At 42.6% G+C, this 16497-nt stretch overlaps 1 protein-coding gene across 2 annotated transcripts in view; it reads left to right on the top strand.

The window, feature by feature from the left end:
* The first annotated feature begins 14223 nt into the window (after nucleotides 1-14223).
* ATP10D (ATPase phospholipid transporting 10D (putative)) overlaps nucleotides 14224-16497 on the top strand; it is a 48038-nt gene continuing 45764 nt past the window's right edge. The window contains exon 1 of one of the 2 annotated variants that reach the window (XM_061992433.1): nucleotides 14224-14313. The gene's annotated coding sequence lies outside the window, so the exon portion shown is untranslated. The remainder of the gene's footprint in view (nucleotides 14314-16497) is intronic. The other variant, XM_061992434.1, reaches the window with a different exon arrangement.

Raw genomic sequence — 16497 nt, 5'->3', positions numbered from 1 at the left:
GGTCAAGGGGTGGGGTTTGCTTCCCTTCTACTCTGCCTTGGTGAGGCCTCATCTGGACTGGACTGTGTCCAGTTCTTACATGTATTTCAAAGGTGTATGTCAAGAGGATGAGGCAACTTTTTTTTCTGTATTGTCCAGTGATAGGACTAGGGGTAATGGACAAAAGCTGGAACACAAAAAGTTCCACTTAAGGAAAAAACTTATTTACTGTAAGGGTGAGGGAGCCCTGGCACAGGCTGCCCAGGGAAGTTGTGGTCTCCTTCTACGGTGGTTTTCAAAACCCTCCTGGACATGTTCCTGAGTGACCTGATCTAGGTGGACCTGGTTGAGCAGGGGGTTTGGACTGGCTGTTCTTTAGAGGTCCCTTCCAACCTCTGCCATTCTGTGATTCTGTGAAAATCAGAGACAGAGATGGAAACTTGTAGAACAGTAAGTATTTAGGCAAGACACTCCAGGACAGCAATAAAAGAAGCAGGTTTATGAGAGAGAACTATGAAGTGAACTTTGCATTATATTATCTACATTGCTGCTGACTTACAGAGGGTTTTGTTTGCTTTTACAAATAATCCACAAGCTGAACTGTATTCATTAAAACTATTTTAAGATCAGTCCCTTCGTTGACCCTGTTTTAGGAAGAATGGCAAGAATTAAAACATTGGGAAATAATTTAATAATCAGAAGTTCTTAGTATTATAGTAGCATAATGTTGTTTTACATTGCTCAAAGATATATCCAGTGAGGGACAGCCTCTGAGCACCCACAGTTGTCCCACAAGAAGCTATTAAATTGGTGTGTCAATATAAATAGACAACCAGCATAGAGGGGTCCATAAATGGGGATTTTAAATGCAGAAGAAACTTGAGGTCGCAGTTCAGATTATGCTGAGCTAAATGAGGTTGCTATGGGAAGGGGAGGTTCCACTGGTCCCCTCACCCCTGTTGCCAACTCTGCTTCCTCTTCCTGTCCCTCATGTCAGCATTAGGGCGCCTGGGGCTGTGGGATGGAACTGCAACTGATATGGCTGAAAACTAATTGCTCTTTTTGTACTGACTGGGGTTTTTTTGCCAGTTAGATTTCAACGAGGTTGGAACAGAGCACATTTTATGACAGAAGAGACCTTTGTGGTTAGGACTGAGGGTAAAGACAAAACTAGTGCTTCTGGCAGCTCACACTAGATCAAGTGAAATTGGTTCTGAAACTATAGCTTAACACATGAATATCAATCAGTGAACCATTTTAATTATTACAATAGGAATCTTGAAAGTTTTTGTAGAAGCTCATGTAGAAACATGCTCACAGTGATACGTCATAGCTGAAGGAGATTGCAAGCAATGTATCTCTATTTAGGTTTTACACGCTGCCTAGCTAGTGGAGTTAATAGTGAGGTCAGATAAACAGTGTAACACTCACATGCAGAATATAATGTATCAGCTATTTACTCTTCATAATCTATAATCATAAATCCTGCTGAATGAGAAATCAGTTTCTTAAATAATTTTACTTGTAAAATTTAAGCGTATAAGACCATGACAAGTTTTGGTTCTCTTCCCCACCCTCCTCCCCTTCTGCAAATATAATACTCGTGTATTCACTCTATGAAACGTGAAGAATACTGCAGTGGATGTAGTTTCTCTTGATTTCAGTAAAGCATTTGACACCATCTCCCACAGCATCCTCACAGTAAAACTGAGAAGGTGTGGGCTGGATGATCAGGTAGCGAGGATTGTTAACTGGTTAAAGAGAAGAAAGCAAAGAGGTATCATCAATTGGGCAGGGTCTACTTGGAGGCCTGTATCCAGCGGAGTCCCTCAGGGGTTGGTGCTGGGATGAGTACTCTTCAATATATTCATTAATGACCTTGCTGAGGGAACAGAGGGTACTGTCAGAAAGTTTGCTGATGATACTAAACTGGGGAGAGTGGCTGACACACCAGAAGGCTGTGCTGCCATTCAACGAGACCTGGACAGGCTGGAGAGTTGGGCAGGGAGAAATGTAATGAAATCCAACAAGGGCAAGTGTAGAGTCTTGCATCTGGGAAAGAATAACCCTATATACCAGTACAGGCTGGGGAATGAACTCTTAGAGAGTAGTGTAGGGGAAAGGGACCCGGGGATCCTGGTGGACAGAGGATGACCATGAGCCAGCAATGTGCCCTAGTGGCCAAGAAGGCCAATGGCATCCTGGGGTGTATTAGAAGGGGTGTGGGCAGTAGGTCGAGAGAGGTTCTCCTCCCCCTCTACTCTGCCCTCATGAGACCGCATCTGGAATATTGTGTCCAGTTCTGGGCCCCTCAGATCAAGAAGGACAGGGAGATGCTGGAGAGAGTTCAGCACAGGGCCACCAAGATGATGAAGGGAGTGGAGCATCTCCTTTATGATGAAAGGCTGAGGGAGCTGGGGCTCTTCAGCTTGGAGGAGACTGAGTGGTGGCCTCATTAATCTTTACAAGTATGTAAAGGATGTGTGTCAGGAAGATGGAGCCAGGCTGTTCTCAGTAATGTCCAATGATAAGACAAGGGGCAATGGGTATAAGCTGGGACACAAGAGGTTCCAAAGAAATCCAAGGAAGAATTTATTCACTGTGAGGGTGACGGAGCACTGGAACAGGCTGCCCGGGTGGGCTGTGCAGTCTCCTTCTCTGAAGACATTCAAAACCCACATGGATGAGTTCCTGTGTGACCTACTCTAGGTGGTCCTGCTCTGGCAGGGGGGTTAGACTAGATGATCTTTCAAGGTCTCTTCCAACCCTTAAGATTCTGTAAGATTCTGTGATTCATACATAATGGATACAGTCTTTGTCCACAGCTTTATACTTGTCTCTACCTTCTCTACCTTTTCCCAATGAAGAGATGCAACAAGGGTGAGTTTCTTAAATATTCTTGATTTCACTTCTCACTCTGAAGTTTTAAATTCCTTTTGTTGGTTTCTGTAGCAGTTCTGCCCATCCAACAGATTGCACTGATGGTCTAGCAATAGCCATGAGGGATATTCTTCATAGTTCAACATCACATAATATATACCAAACTCTGTACCGCCTTTCACAGACAAGAACATACTGAAGAGATCACTCAGAAAAGCTCTGCTACACCACAAGATTTCCAGAAAGGAAGTGCTATTGCCAGAGACTCTCCAAGCATACTTTGAAGTACCAGATGGGCAAAATCTTGTCTCTAGTATTCCAAATCAAATAATACCACTGTTTTAAAAAATATATATATATATCTGTAATGTATATATCTTGAGACCTGCCTGGCAGTGGTAGTGGAAGGAGAATAGCTTAGGGCAAGGAACCTGTAGTTGGCTTCAGCCATATACTCACTAAGGTAATAGCTTGTAACCCAAAACAAACTGGAGTCAATTAGTGTGACTGTATGCTCACAAGTATCACTGGTCACCATCTTCTGTCCACAGCTGGGCAAGCACAGACTTATTCAGCCTTTCCTCTCCTGTCTCCAAGACACACTTCTTTGCATAAGCTTCTCTGACAATAGAGGGAGGAGACTTTGCCTCCCATGCCATGGGAATCTCTATGAATATTCTCCTAACTCTGTTTTCCTACAATTTATGCCTATTATTTCCTATCCTGTGTTCAGGGAACATGCAGAGAATTTATTTTCTTGTGATCTGTTGCTACCTTTTTATAAGGAAAAATCTGTTGTTACCATATCTATTCTTCTACATCTCTTTTTTTGTGCTTAAGAGTTCTAAGTGAATTGAATACCAAGCACACGTCAGTACTGGGATTTTACTCACCATGTGCAGGCCTAATGATTGTAATGGCTGGAATGCAAAAAGACAACAACAACAGAGAATTAATGTTCTTTTTAGGGCATACACAGTAAAACCCTAAGCCAAATATTCTTTCCCTTCTCTAAGCCTAACCTTAAGATTGTAATATTAATAATGAACAGTAGGAGTGTGTTGGTGCTTTTCAAAATTCTTTGTATGTCATAAAAGATAAAAGAAAATGCCCCGTGGGTAGATTATGGTGACTCTTGGCCCCATTAGTAAACAACAATTAGTAGACAGGGGAATATGCTGCATAACAAGTTACACCAACATGTCATAATAACAGCGGGGAGAAAGTATTCCTAAAACAATAAACACACTGCTCCTCATCCACACAAGGAACTGGTGGATTGTATTTATTCTACAACTCTGAGTTGAGAGCTACTATGATAGCTATTATAGATTTTATTTCTATCACATAGTATTTTAAGGTAATGAAAACAGCTGTTGGTCAAATAGTTACACTGGCAAAACTCTGGCTTTGCTGACAGAAGTTGTTTCAACCAGGGATGTATAAAAAGAAGGTGACTCTAACAGACCAAGAAAAAGCACCAATTGTTAATACAGTAACATCTACGTTAAGAATGCTTTTGCCAGTGTAACAGAGCAGTACTTTTTTACCATTAAATCACTTCCAGGGTAAATCCAGCCAACTTGCTCCCAGGGCAAATGGTCTTAGGATTTACAAGTCCTTCTCAGTCTTGTCAGTGTGTATGCAGTTTTACAGCACTAGCAAAAATACCTGTATTTCTTTGGGCTCTCTAAATAGTATGTAAGATGGAACTTTTCACATCTGCTTCCCATGGGAAACAGCAATTGAATAGACTGCTCTGAGATGTTCCTAAATTCCTTTTAAACAACAAATCCCATCCATCGATGCTTGTATCCAAGCTCAGGAAAGTGGACTCAGTTAGTACACTTTACACATATAACTTTCCTTGAAGGATCTTTAACATCTACTCCCATTTCTTCTTTCCTGAGACAGACTGTGTGACTACCATACTTAGCACAGAACTAAGATAAAGAAAAAATTCCAATTCTGCCACTATATTATTTCCTACCCACTTCATCTTCTTGCATCTGATTTTCCCCAGCTGCAGAATTAAGGCAGTAATACCTGCCTGTTCCTACATTTGGTGTAGGAATCCATTAAATTTGTAGCTTTACACCATCATGTTTATTAACTTTAAATAATATCTGATAAGAATTGGCAGTTCTTCAGTATTTCGGGGAAAGTGTGACCATGTCAGTAAGCCTGTTGTGCATCTAGAATGATAGAAGGTCATTTTTCTCAGGAAACACATGGCAACATGTTATAAAACACAGCCAATGTAGTGCCCATGAGGAATTTAAAGAAATACATTGCAGAGAAAGAGATAAGAAAAAAAAAATTGAAACATGACATTTTCTCATGAAACTAACTAAATATTTGTGTATTAATTTGAAAAACAGATTTTGGGAAGCAGTTGTAAGAGTCCTGGACAGTTTCTTTATAGTTACCAACTTTATGAACTGTCGCACAGTTGCTGCAGTTGTATAACCTCTATGACCCATGACCTCTATGGCTCCTGAGACAAATTCTGCTTTCGATCATATAACTGCAGTTCCTCTTTTTCTTCATGGTGAGAGTGTCTCAAATTAACAAAGATTAAAAAAAGTGCCTGGCAGCTTTCCAGCCACTCCTCCCCAAGCCTGTAGCGCTGCTGGGGGTTGTTGTGGCCCACATGCAGGACCCGGCACTTGGCCTTATGGAAACTCATGGAATTGATAATAATTGGTTGATAATAAACTAACCATGAGCCAGCAATGTGCCCTCGTGGCCAAGAAGGCCAATGGCATCCTGGGATGCATCAAGAAGAGTGTGGCCAGCAGGTCAAGCGAGGTTCTGCTCCTCCTCTACTCTGCCCTGCTGAGGCCTCATCTGGAGTCCTGTGTCCAGTTCTGGGCTCCTCAGCTAAAGAGGAACAGAGAACTTCTGGAGAGAGTCCAGCGCAGGGCCACCAAGATGATCAGGGGACTGGAACGTCTTTCATACAAGGAAAGACTGCGGGAACTGGGGCTGTTTAGTCTGGAGAAGAGGAGATTGAGGGGTGATCTTATTAACATTTACGAATATCTAAATGGTGGGTGTCAGGAGGTTGAGACATCCCTTTTTTCTATGGTATCTAGCAACAGGACAAGGGGTAATGGGATGAAGCTGGAACACAAAAAGTTCCACTAAAATATAAGAACTATTTCACTGTGAGAGTGAGGGAGCCCTGGCACAGGCTGCCCAGAGGGGTCGTGGAGTCTCCTTCCTTGGAAGTCTTCAAGACCCGCCTAGACATGTTCCTATGCAACCTGATCTAGGTGAACCTGCTTCTGCAGGGGGGGTTGGACTAGATGATCTCTCCTTCCAACCCCTAACATGCTATGATTCTAAGTGTTTTGGTAAGCGTGCTAAATCTTTTCGATGGCAAGCAATTTTCTCATGGCGTAGTCACTGACGAGTAAGAGAATGTATCTCAGCTTGCCTATGTATAATCTCTCTTTCTAGGTTCAAAAAAACTGTTCTGTTTCACCTAAAAGAGTTTCCAGACAGCTGAAAAAGTCTGAAAATCCTCTGGCTCACACATAAGTGCAAGATTTGTATAAGGTAGGAAAATGCATGTATTTATAAATTGGGTTTTCTGTAGTGACATAATGAATCTCAATATGCAGGTGACAATAGCATTAATTAGTATTTTGCTCCCACCAGATTTGCAGTGGTTGAATGCTATTGCATAAGTAGAGATACTCTTAATTTTCATTGAAGTATCTGAAATTACATTTCCATTTATTTAGAGTTGGAGTAATTGGAGTAAATTCTGGAAAAGATCTCTCCAGATATTTTCTCTCCTCTGTGAAGGCATGGTCTACTTGTTCTTCCACAAGCTACTGTAAGGAATGTAGTAAGCCCATTCCCTGTTTGGAGAGTACTTCAGGAGAAATCCTGAGTGACTTAAAACAGAAAATTTACAATTATGTTAATTTTCATCATTTTCCTTAAATAATTCCTCTACCTATAGGAGGAAAACAAAGAGAAAATACAAATTGGTCATTTGAAGAACTTTTTGTGGTTTTTTTCCGTATGTTAATTAACAACACATTAGATAACATAAAATCCTAACAAGGAGCAGTTGTTCTAATACTGTCACATATAATTCTACTTAAAACTTATGCTTCTTTCCAAGTTTAAACTTGACCTACAGGCACCTGTGAAAGGGTAAATCTCTCTTTACCACAGCCATGGCTTTTCATTAATTAGTCTTGGATCTGTGATGTACTAGGCTACTCAAGTAAATCAAAAACACTTGTGGTAACATTTCTTCCAAGTTAGGTAAAGCCATACTTGTGTTTTATCTTGTTCTATACCTTATCTTCATCTTGGTCTATACTCTGTCTTCATCTTGTTTTACACTGGTTTTAGAAGGTGAGATGGTCAGATACAAAGTCTGCAGTAATAAAGTTTCACCATCAAAAATGTTTAAATACATGTGAACCTTAAAAATGAGGTTTTATCAGTGTGATGTCTTGTGGACACTTTTAATCTGGTACTAGGTTTCCTAAAATTAGATTAATCATTTGATTTGAAAACAGCCTTGGATCTTCCCTTGTGGAAAGTACTTGAGGCAATCAAAATTCCAAATGGCATCTTGATATCCATCTCACTGGATTATTCTTATTTATTCAAGAAATAGATGCAGTAGTTGTGAAGTGAGTAACTACGTAAAAAGAGTGAAAAATTTTGTCTACCAAGTTTGAGTCATTTGTTCAGCAGAAATTATGAATTTAAAAACTGCAAAAAGAGTGAATAGAAAAACAAGCTTGAGAAAAATTATAACCCAGACAATAACTTTCTACAAGCAAAGAGAGAGAAAAAAGAGATATTTACTAAACAGTTAATTTGATATCACTGACTCAGCTCATTTTATTGGCTGATAGAATGGTTTGATAAAATGAAGATGCAGAATTAAGGTTATTTTGTGGACCAAAAGGTTATTTAAATAACTTGCTTATAGATACAACAAAAAGGAAGGCATGTGAGTACATATCATAAACACATAGAATCATAGAATGGTAGGGGTTGGAAGGGACCTTTAGAGATCATCTAGTCCAATCCCTCTGCAGAAGCAGGGTCACCTAGATCAGGTCGCATAGGAACATGTCCAGGCGGGTCTTGAAGACCTCCAAGGAAGGAGACTCCACACCCTCCCTGGACAGCCTGTGCCAGGGCTCCCTCACCCTCACAGTAAAATAGTGTTTTTGTATGTTTAAGTGGAACTTTTTGTGTTCCAGCTTCATCCCATTACCCCTTGTCCTGTTACTATCTACTATAGAAAAAAGGGGTGTCACTATCTACTACAGAAAAAAAGGGATGTCCCAACCTCCTGACACCCACCCTTTAGATATTTATAAATGTTAATAAGACCACCCCTCAATCTCCTCTTCTCTGGACTAAACAGCCCCAGTTCCCACAGCCTTTCCTCGTATGAAAGATGCTCCAGTCCCAAAAGTGTTCGGATACACAATAAAATTGTAGCTGTGTAAACGAGCTAATAACAAGTTTATAGCTGTAGATAAGATAAGGCTGAAAAATAACTATGGGAAATTGCCATACCACAATAAACAGAAAAAGAAGGGATAAAAGAATTCATCCAAGTTCATCAAAGCCACCTGTGTGAAATTCCACTTAGCTAGTACTGCTTTCCAACCATACACACTTTCCTGTCAGCCCAGAAGTAGCAGCATTAGATTGTTCATTATTTTTTAGAGTTACTGTATTGTGTATTGTGTCTGTGTTAGTTCAGCAGGGTAGTGAACCTGGACTGTTAGAAGGCGGAGTCTCACTACAGATTATCAATTCAGCTTCCCTACTGTAGAAAGTACACGTGCCTGTATTCCTGCTGTATTAAGAGCTACAGTAAGATGATGAGATCTCATTTAAGATTATTTTCTTCTTGTCCTGATAATTCAGAGCCCCTGAAAAGTGAAAGACCCTTTCAGATTCCTTGTTAAATTCCATTTGACAGAATCACAGAATGGTAGGGATTGGAATGGACCCCTAGAGATCATCTAGTCCAACCCTCATTTGGCAGTAATTTCTGCAAAACGGGTAACAGAATGAAAATCCCTGAACAAAAAGTCCCATCATCTTAGTTACTTTCAGGATGGCCAATCTACAGCAAGTAGTATATCAGTAAATGCTACATCAATAATAACTGCCCTCCAGAACTGAGACATAATGCAAGCTTCTTGCTTCCTGGCATTCTGCAACTGGCTAAACTAAATGGTATAAACCACGGGCAAAGCGTGAGGATTGCATGGGTAAATACTACAGCCAGTTACTCCCTTATAAACTTGTCTACACAAGCTACATGGCAATTAACCAACCTTAACTAAGGTCTGAATGCATTTGTTACACTGCACTACACCTTTGGCTGAAAACTTATTCAAAATGTTGTTAGCCTGCATTCAGTTTGATATCATTCTTCCTTATCTAGTTTACTTTAGCAAAACAAAGGTGGATGGATAAACATGGGGAACAAAAAGAACTTTTAAAATCCTTAAAACACTCGTCACTGTCAGTATAAGAGCAAATGAGTATGAGATTGAGTGTAGAAGACAGAAAACAATTCCTAGCCCTCACAGCAACCACACTGTGGAACAATTTTCTAATATAGCAATAGGAGCAAACCATCTCTATACTTTTAAGATAAAGTTCAGTTTATGAATCAGATTACATGGCATGCTTGCAATAACAAGGGAACAGATTTGATGGCCTGGAAGGTGCCTTTCAGGGAAGTTCCCATGATCAGATTTACATACCTACTTTACCTCTCAGGATTTGCAAAATGTACATAATACACATGGAATATATCTTGCACTGTAAAAATATAAAAACAAATGTTAGATCTTTCAAGCTGAAAAAGTAGTCTCAGATTCACTAGCAAGCACTTTCACTTTGTTCTCCCTTGTTTCAATTTTCTATTTGTAACAAAGAAGTAGTAATACCTTCTTGTCTCACTTGTCTTCTGTGAATGGAAAATCATGCATATTTATAAAATGCTGACTCCAGTGATGAACAGTCTCCCCATGAGGAAATCAATAAACCTATACAGATTTAGAGAGTGTACAGTAAATTAAGGTTATAGTCGCACACAGACTAGAACAAATAAACAACTGTCTCATTCACTATCCATCCCTCATCTTGTAAACTGAGTCAGACTGGGATTGTATCAGGAAATGTATCTGAAGATCCTATAGTAAAAGGCTATTTTACTGCAAATGCACAACAGACAGCTTTCATTTGCACTGGCAAAACACTGGGTTTTCACAGATAACATTGGTTAGGATTCTAAACACATGATTTAGACAACAATCTTGTAAACAATAATTCAATGTAATTTAAAATTTACAGAGTTTTTTGTGAAATCTCAGATACAAATTATTTAGGTTCACTGCAGAGCTAAGGAGGAAAAAGTTGATCAAATGACTGCTGATAATAAATCCCTTTAAATTATTAATACTCTACCACATCTTCAAAGATATTTAAAGCAGGGTGTTGCTATTTATACTGCAGATAAACACCATCTCTCTCAGATACATCCACTGACCTGGCATGAATGCACTTTCTACTTGCTAAGCTGGTCCAGGAGTATCTACATTGCAGTAATGATAATGATCTATGTCCACAAAGCCAAAACCCCATTGGCACTGTCATTTATTTGGATTTGGCACTGCAATGTCTGAGAAATCATACATAGGTTCTTAGCATTTCATTAACTTGAAGTGCTTGAGGAAATGTTCGATGGCATACTATGACAAATTTCCCTCTTCCTTCCAGGTCTTCTTGGGAAAGTTTCCAGTCTGCCAACATGTTTGACAGTTCCCATGATGTAAGCTCCTCTTTTTTATGTGCCCTAACCAGCGTCAACCAGGGCACAGCTAAATGACTTGTTCATGCTTGTACTTGTGGAGTTGCTGCAGTCATGAACAGATACAGAGTTTAAAGAACACAGAGAACCAAAGAGCTCTTCCAGCTACGCTGGAGTTATCAATGGCTCTCACGTGCCCACAATATTCGCTTTTCATGTGGCTGTTCAGGAGTTCATATGAAAGACACCTGCAGACCTCTGTAGAAAAAAAAGGGGCTTATGCAGTAGTTTGAGCCTGGCTGGATGCCACGTGCCGACCACACCGCTCTATCCCCCACCTCCTAAGCAAGCCAGGGAAGGGGAGAAAATAAGATGGGAGTCTCATGGGTTGAGATAAAAACAGTTTAATAAAGAAACAGCAAAGCCGCACGTGCAGGAAGCGATGTAAAAAGCAGATAAAGCTGTTACTCCCTACTTCCCATCAGCAGCGATGTCCGGCCACCTCCCGAGAAGCAGGGCTTCAGTACGCCTAACGGTTGCTTTTGGATGGCCAGAAATGAATCTTGCCTCCCCTTCCTGCTCTTCTCCCCCAGTTTATATTACTGAGCTAACGTCATATGGTATGGAATAGCTCCTTGGTCAGCCTGTTCTGGCCGTGGTCCACCCCAAGATCGTGCCCACTCACAGCTATTGGTGAAGGTGGGGCAAGGAATGCTGGAGGCACAGCCCTGATGCTGTGTGAGCAGTAGTCATAATATTGATACCAACAGTAAGCACAGCACTGCAAGAATTGCTGTGGAAAATCACTACCATCCCAGACACACTACAGCTTATCAGTGTGGATGACATTACCTCCACACAGAAAAGCTATCAGCGAGATTTCTCAGTCAGCATTTTCTTGGGTGGCTATCTTCTTTGTAATTACTTTTCCATAGGCTGTTTGGGAGAAGAGGGTTTAATTACACTTCAGACATGCTGGACGGTTGCTTTGCATGCTTGGGATCAAGACCATTTGTACTACTGGATAGTAGTATAAAAGGATAAAAATGAAAACCTGTATGTGTCATAGCCAAGTCAGGCCCTAGTAAAGACTCCCACCCATCCAATTAGACCTGCCTCTCTGTACAGCTCATATACCCTGTTTCAACACATCTAATCAAACTGTGCAGTGCTGCACTCAGGCAGCTCTGCTCTTCTTTTAGCCAAGATAGCTCATTGGTGGCTTGGTCAAGGATGAAAAAATATGAATGGGCAATATGGAGCATATGAATTACTTATAGCTCTGATGTGATTACAGAAGAGATAGTGATTTTGTTAAAAGCTATGTGATGTTCTCTTCTTTCTCAAACGTCTATGCTAACCTGAAAGTTCCAATAAATCAGTGTTAACCAATTAAACAATGTTAAAGTAACTTTTCTGGCAGGCCTACTACCACCTTGTGTCTTGTAGCAGCTTGCTCTGCACTTCTCAGTTGCATCCTCTTTCCTAACAGCACCTGAGACAGCAAAGGTGATGAATCATGCCAAGGAAACAGAAGAACTCCATATCTTTTGCTGCCCAGAAAAGTAAACGTGCATAATTTCAAGGTGGCAGTTACGGACTTCCTTCATGTAGATGTAATTTTATTCCATCTGACACACCAATATGTTTTGAAATTCCTTCTAGCCATATTTGCACTTCAAAGAACAGACTGCCAGCTACTGTTCTCTGAAACATAACCAACATGTTTTCAGTGTGTCGTCAGGTGTGTGGGCATGCTAAAATGCAGGACAACATAAGAAAGCGATGCACATGGTAAGGAAAGCACAACCAGCTACCATTGCTCGGCACTGCCCTCCCAGCACTCTCAGGAATTTGTTGTTGATACTGATACTGATAGAATCATAGAATAGTAGGTGTTGGAAGGGACCTCCACAGATCATCTATTCCAACCCCCCTGCAGAAGCAGGTTCACCTAGATCAGGTCGCATAGGAACATGTCCAGGCGGGTCTTGAAAATCTCCAAGGAAGGAGACTCCACAACCCCTCTGGGCAGCCTGTGCCAGGGCTCCGTCACTCTCACAGGAAAATAGTTTTTTCTTATGTTTAAGTGGAACTTTTTGTGTTCCAGCTTCATCCCATTACCCCTTGTCCTGTTGTTAGATACTACAGAAAAAAGGGTTGTCCCAACCTCCTGACACCCACCCTTTAGATATTTATAAATGTTAATAAGATCACCCCTCAATCTCCTCCAGACTAAACAGCCCCAATTCCTGCAGCCTTTCCTCATATGAAAGATGTTCCATTCCCCTGATCATCTTGGTGGTAGTTCCACTCCATTTCAACAGAAACCAAGGGACAAATAACTTTTTCTGATTTGCTTTTTTTTCTATTCCTTTGTCATCAGAAGATGGTCTTGGGGTAAGAATCTGCTCATGTGATTTCATTTTAAGGGGCAGCCTTCAAGAATTCTCTGTAAAGCAGTGAGCAGAAAGGACAGTGTGGGGCATCAAAGGGCCTATTAATGAAACTGGGGTTCCTGATGGCAATGATTTGCTTAAGATCATAGAATCATGGAATGGCAGGGGTTGGAAGAGACCTTTAGAGATCATCTAGTCCAACCCCCTTGCAGAAGCAGGTCCACCTAGATCAGGTCACATAGGAACCTGTCCAGGCGAGTCTTGAAGACCTCCAAGGAAGGAGACTCCACAACCCTTCTGGGCAGCCTGTTCCACTGCTTCAGCAGTTTCTCAATAGCCAGAGGCTTACTTCCTAGAAAACACGAGAGCATGTTTGCTAACCTTGATTAGGCCAGTGGCTAGAAAACTTGATGTTTAGACAGGCTGAGCTGCCTTCAGTGCCAGAGTGTTCTGGCAAAAGATCAAGAACATCAGTTTCCCTGACAAGCTGTCAAGGGCAGCTGGTTCTGTTACAACCACACTCCTGCCAGAGCCTCCACCTGCTCAAGCCTCGAGCAGGAAAAAAAAAAAGCTTTCAAACGATAACCAACCTTTGGATGGGTAAGTGCTGCAGCTGATGGGGAGTGTAAAGGCAGCTCTGGTCAGGTTTTTGGTTTTTTTTTTTTGCTTTGAAAACTCATCTGTTCAGCACGGTAGAAGAAAAACAGGTGCACAACAGCTGATGTCTCGGCACAGCAGCCCTTTGGCAGGCACGCGGCCAGTCGTGCTGGCTCGGAACTGGGTTTTGCCTCCGGCTGGGGGAAAGGGGTTGCTTGGTAGCGCCCAACCTCACCTCACGAAGCAGCAACCAAAGGCCTGGTCCCGCCAGCAACGAGCAAAGCTCCGTCACCCGGGGTCGTGGGGTGCGAGGCAGAGTCGCCTTCGGAAAGGGTCCTCGCCACAGCCCGGCCCGGTGGGTCCTGCCTCCCTTACTGCTCAGGGGAGAACGACCAGAGCGGGAAAGATACAAGAAGAAAGAGCGGCAAAAAGCCGGTAAGAATACGCTGAGGTGCGGAGAGCAGAGCGCTGCGCCGGGGCAAAGGAGGCGGAGGCGGCGGCAGAGGGGCGCGGTGCAGCCGCGGGGGCCGGGCAGTACCGGCAGGGCGGGGCGGAGCTGGGCGGCCGCGGAGACGGTCGGCGGGCTCGCGGGTCGGTCGCTTTTGTTACGCAGCGATGTGCGAAGTGACACCGGTAAGCGCGCCGGGGGGGTGGGCACCGGTAGCGGGCTGCGAGGCCTGACGGGAGGGAAACATGGAAGCAGGGGCCGCGGGGGAACCCGCGCTAAGTCGCGAGGGGGCTGCGACGGGGCCACCCGCGCCGTCGTATGGCCCCGGGGGCGAATGAGGCGGCAGGAGAACGGGGCTGCCTGTGGATGGCGGCCTAGCACCAAGGTCGCGGCCGCCGGCCTCGCAGCTGGTCTGGGCTCCGCAGGCAGCCGCCGGCGGCCAGGTGCCCCCCGCCGCCTGAGACCGAGGCGCGGCCAGGCTGCGGCCCGTAGCCGGGTGCCGCCCACCAGCCCCGGCGTAAGTCCCGGCGGCGGCCTGCCAGGTACCGCCCCTCAGCTTGGGGCAGACGTGAAGCTACCAGTTCTCGGCTTGAAAAGATAAGGTTGTCACCGGCGACCTTTCCCTCTTCAGCCTCCCCGGGGGGCTCGGATGTGGAGGGAGGTCTCCGCTTCTTCTCTGCCGGTGGTAGTTTGAAGGTGTCAGAGGTTTAGTTCGGGCAGATGCTGCAGAGATTGGTGGCGGCTTTACGTCCCGTTGGCGGCTGAAGCTCAGCGGTGCCGCGACCGTCGCGGGCAGTGGAAAAGGGCAGTTTGTACCATTATGTCTTTAAGTGTTGTCTGGGCCACGAAGCCACCTGTGCTTGTGCTAATCGCATCGACAGAGCTGCTCTGGTAGCTGACCAGAAATAAAAGGTACTAAGACCTTGACTCCCGAAGCAAAAACCTTTGTTTTCATAGTTCACGGTAGTGATTGAGGGAAAGGGTTTCAGCTTTTTTATTTTACACATCTATGGCAAGGAAGTAGGTCCGTGTAAGTCACCAGGAAATCCCTGGAGCTTCAGGAAAGCATGGAGGGGTACATATTGCCACAATAGTAATTACTGGGCTTGCTAATGAAAAAAAAATTCACAAAGATGTGAAAGAAGAAGTAGTTCCTGAAATGAAACTTATTGTTCTGTTAGAAGTACAGCTACCAAAGAAAACTATACTTTTCATATAAAAATTACTGTTAACACTAAAATAGTACTTACAGGGTATGTCTTGCCAACAACCATAGTATTGAGAAAGCTCTCATTTAAAAACATATTTATCTTCGTATAATCACTAAGAGATAACAAATTATTATTGTTTTCATAAGTGATGGATTGCAGCAGAGAAGCACTAAATGATCTTAAGCCTAAGATCAGAATGGAATTTAATTCACTCCTTTGTATACCCCAAAAGCTGATCGAAAGCCATCATTTTAGATGGAATGTTTACAGTTAGTCTGTGAACAGTTACTGTTTACAGGAGCAAAAGCTAGGACTGACAGACAAGGATCACATTGTTTTGTTAATTGCCACTACTGTGGATGATCAGGATTTCAAAAGCAGTAGCCACAGCTGATAAATGTTTTTAATGAAAACTAGACTGAAGTCAAGACTGAGTGCCCTATATGAGGATTCAAGAGACACTCACTCTCATCTGACATTCCTGTCCCACCTCCTTGTGCCAACATAAGTACTTTCACAGCTGCAAGCTGCATCAGGAAATACAAAAATGTTACTGTCTTTGAGTTAGTAAAAGGTCTTGTAGATTTGTGAGCTTAACCAGGTTCAGTAAGTACCAAATCAATTAGGAAGGAGGGGGCAAAGCCAGCAGCAGGAGGTAGAACCAAAAGCAACTCCTTTCTGTGTTAGCTCTTTTGTCAGTTCTGCTACTTCCTGCACTATTTCAGACACTAAAGAAGCAGTTTTAAAGTTACTAGGGTCAGGATTTGAGCATTCTTAAGCGCCTGCAATTTCCTCTGGGCTGTATCTTTTGGCTTCATTTTTAATAATAAAACTTTTTAAAGATACAGGTTTGTATTTGAGCTCTGAATCACTCTAGGATGCTTCTCTGTTTCAGGCCTGAAATGTCCTCTTAAAAAGCACGTTTTGTAGTGTTGTAGAAGTTGTAGTGGTTAAAATGGATTCACAGATTATTCCTGTCAAAATATCCCTAAGCAGTAGACAGGTTTTATTGCCGCATTACAAATATGTTATTGCATTCCTGAGGTTATAGAAAAGTCAGTTTTGTCAAAAATTCACTACAGTGTTAGAAAATTATGTTCTCTGCTGTCTTGAATTCTGTTGAACAGTGTATCACACCTAATTGTGGCTTCTCAGTGT

This window comes from Colius striatus, chromosome 3 (assembly GCF_028858725.1).
Source record: "Colius striatus isolate bColStr4 chromosome 3, bColStr4.1.hap1, whole genome shotgun sequence".
NCBI lineage: Eukaryota > Metazoa > Chordata > Aves > Coliiformes > Coliidae > Colius > Colius striatus.
The sequence above is the reverse complement of the archived record's forward strand: the minus strand, read 5'-3'. Positions and strand labels throughout refer to the sequence as shown.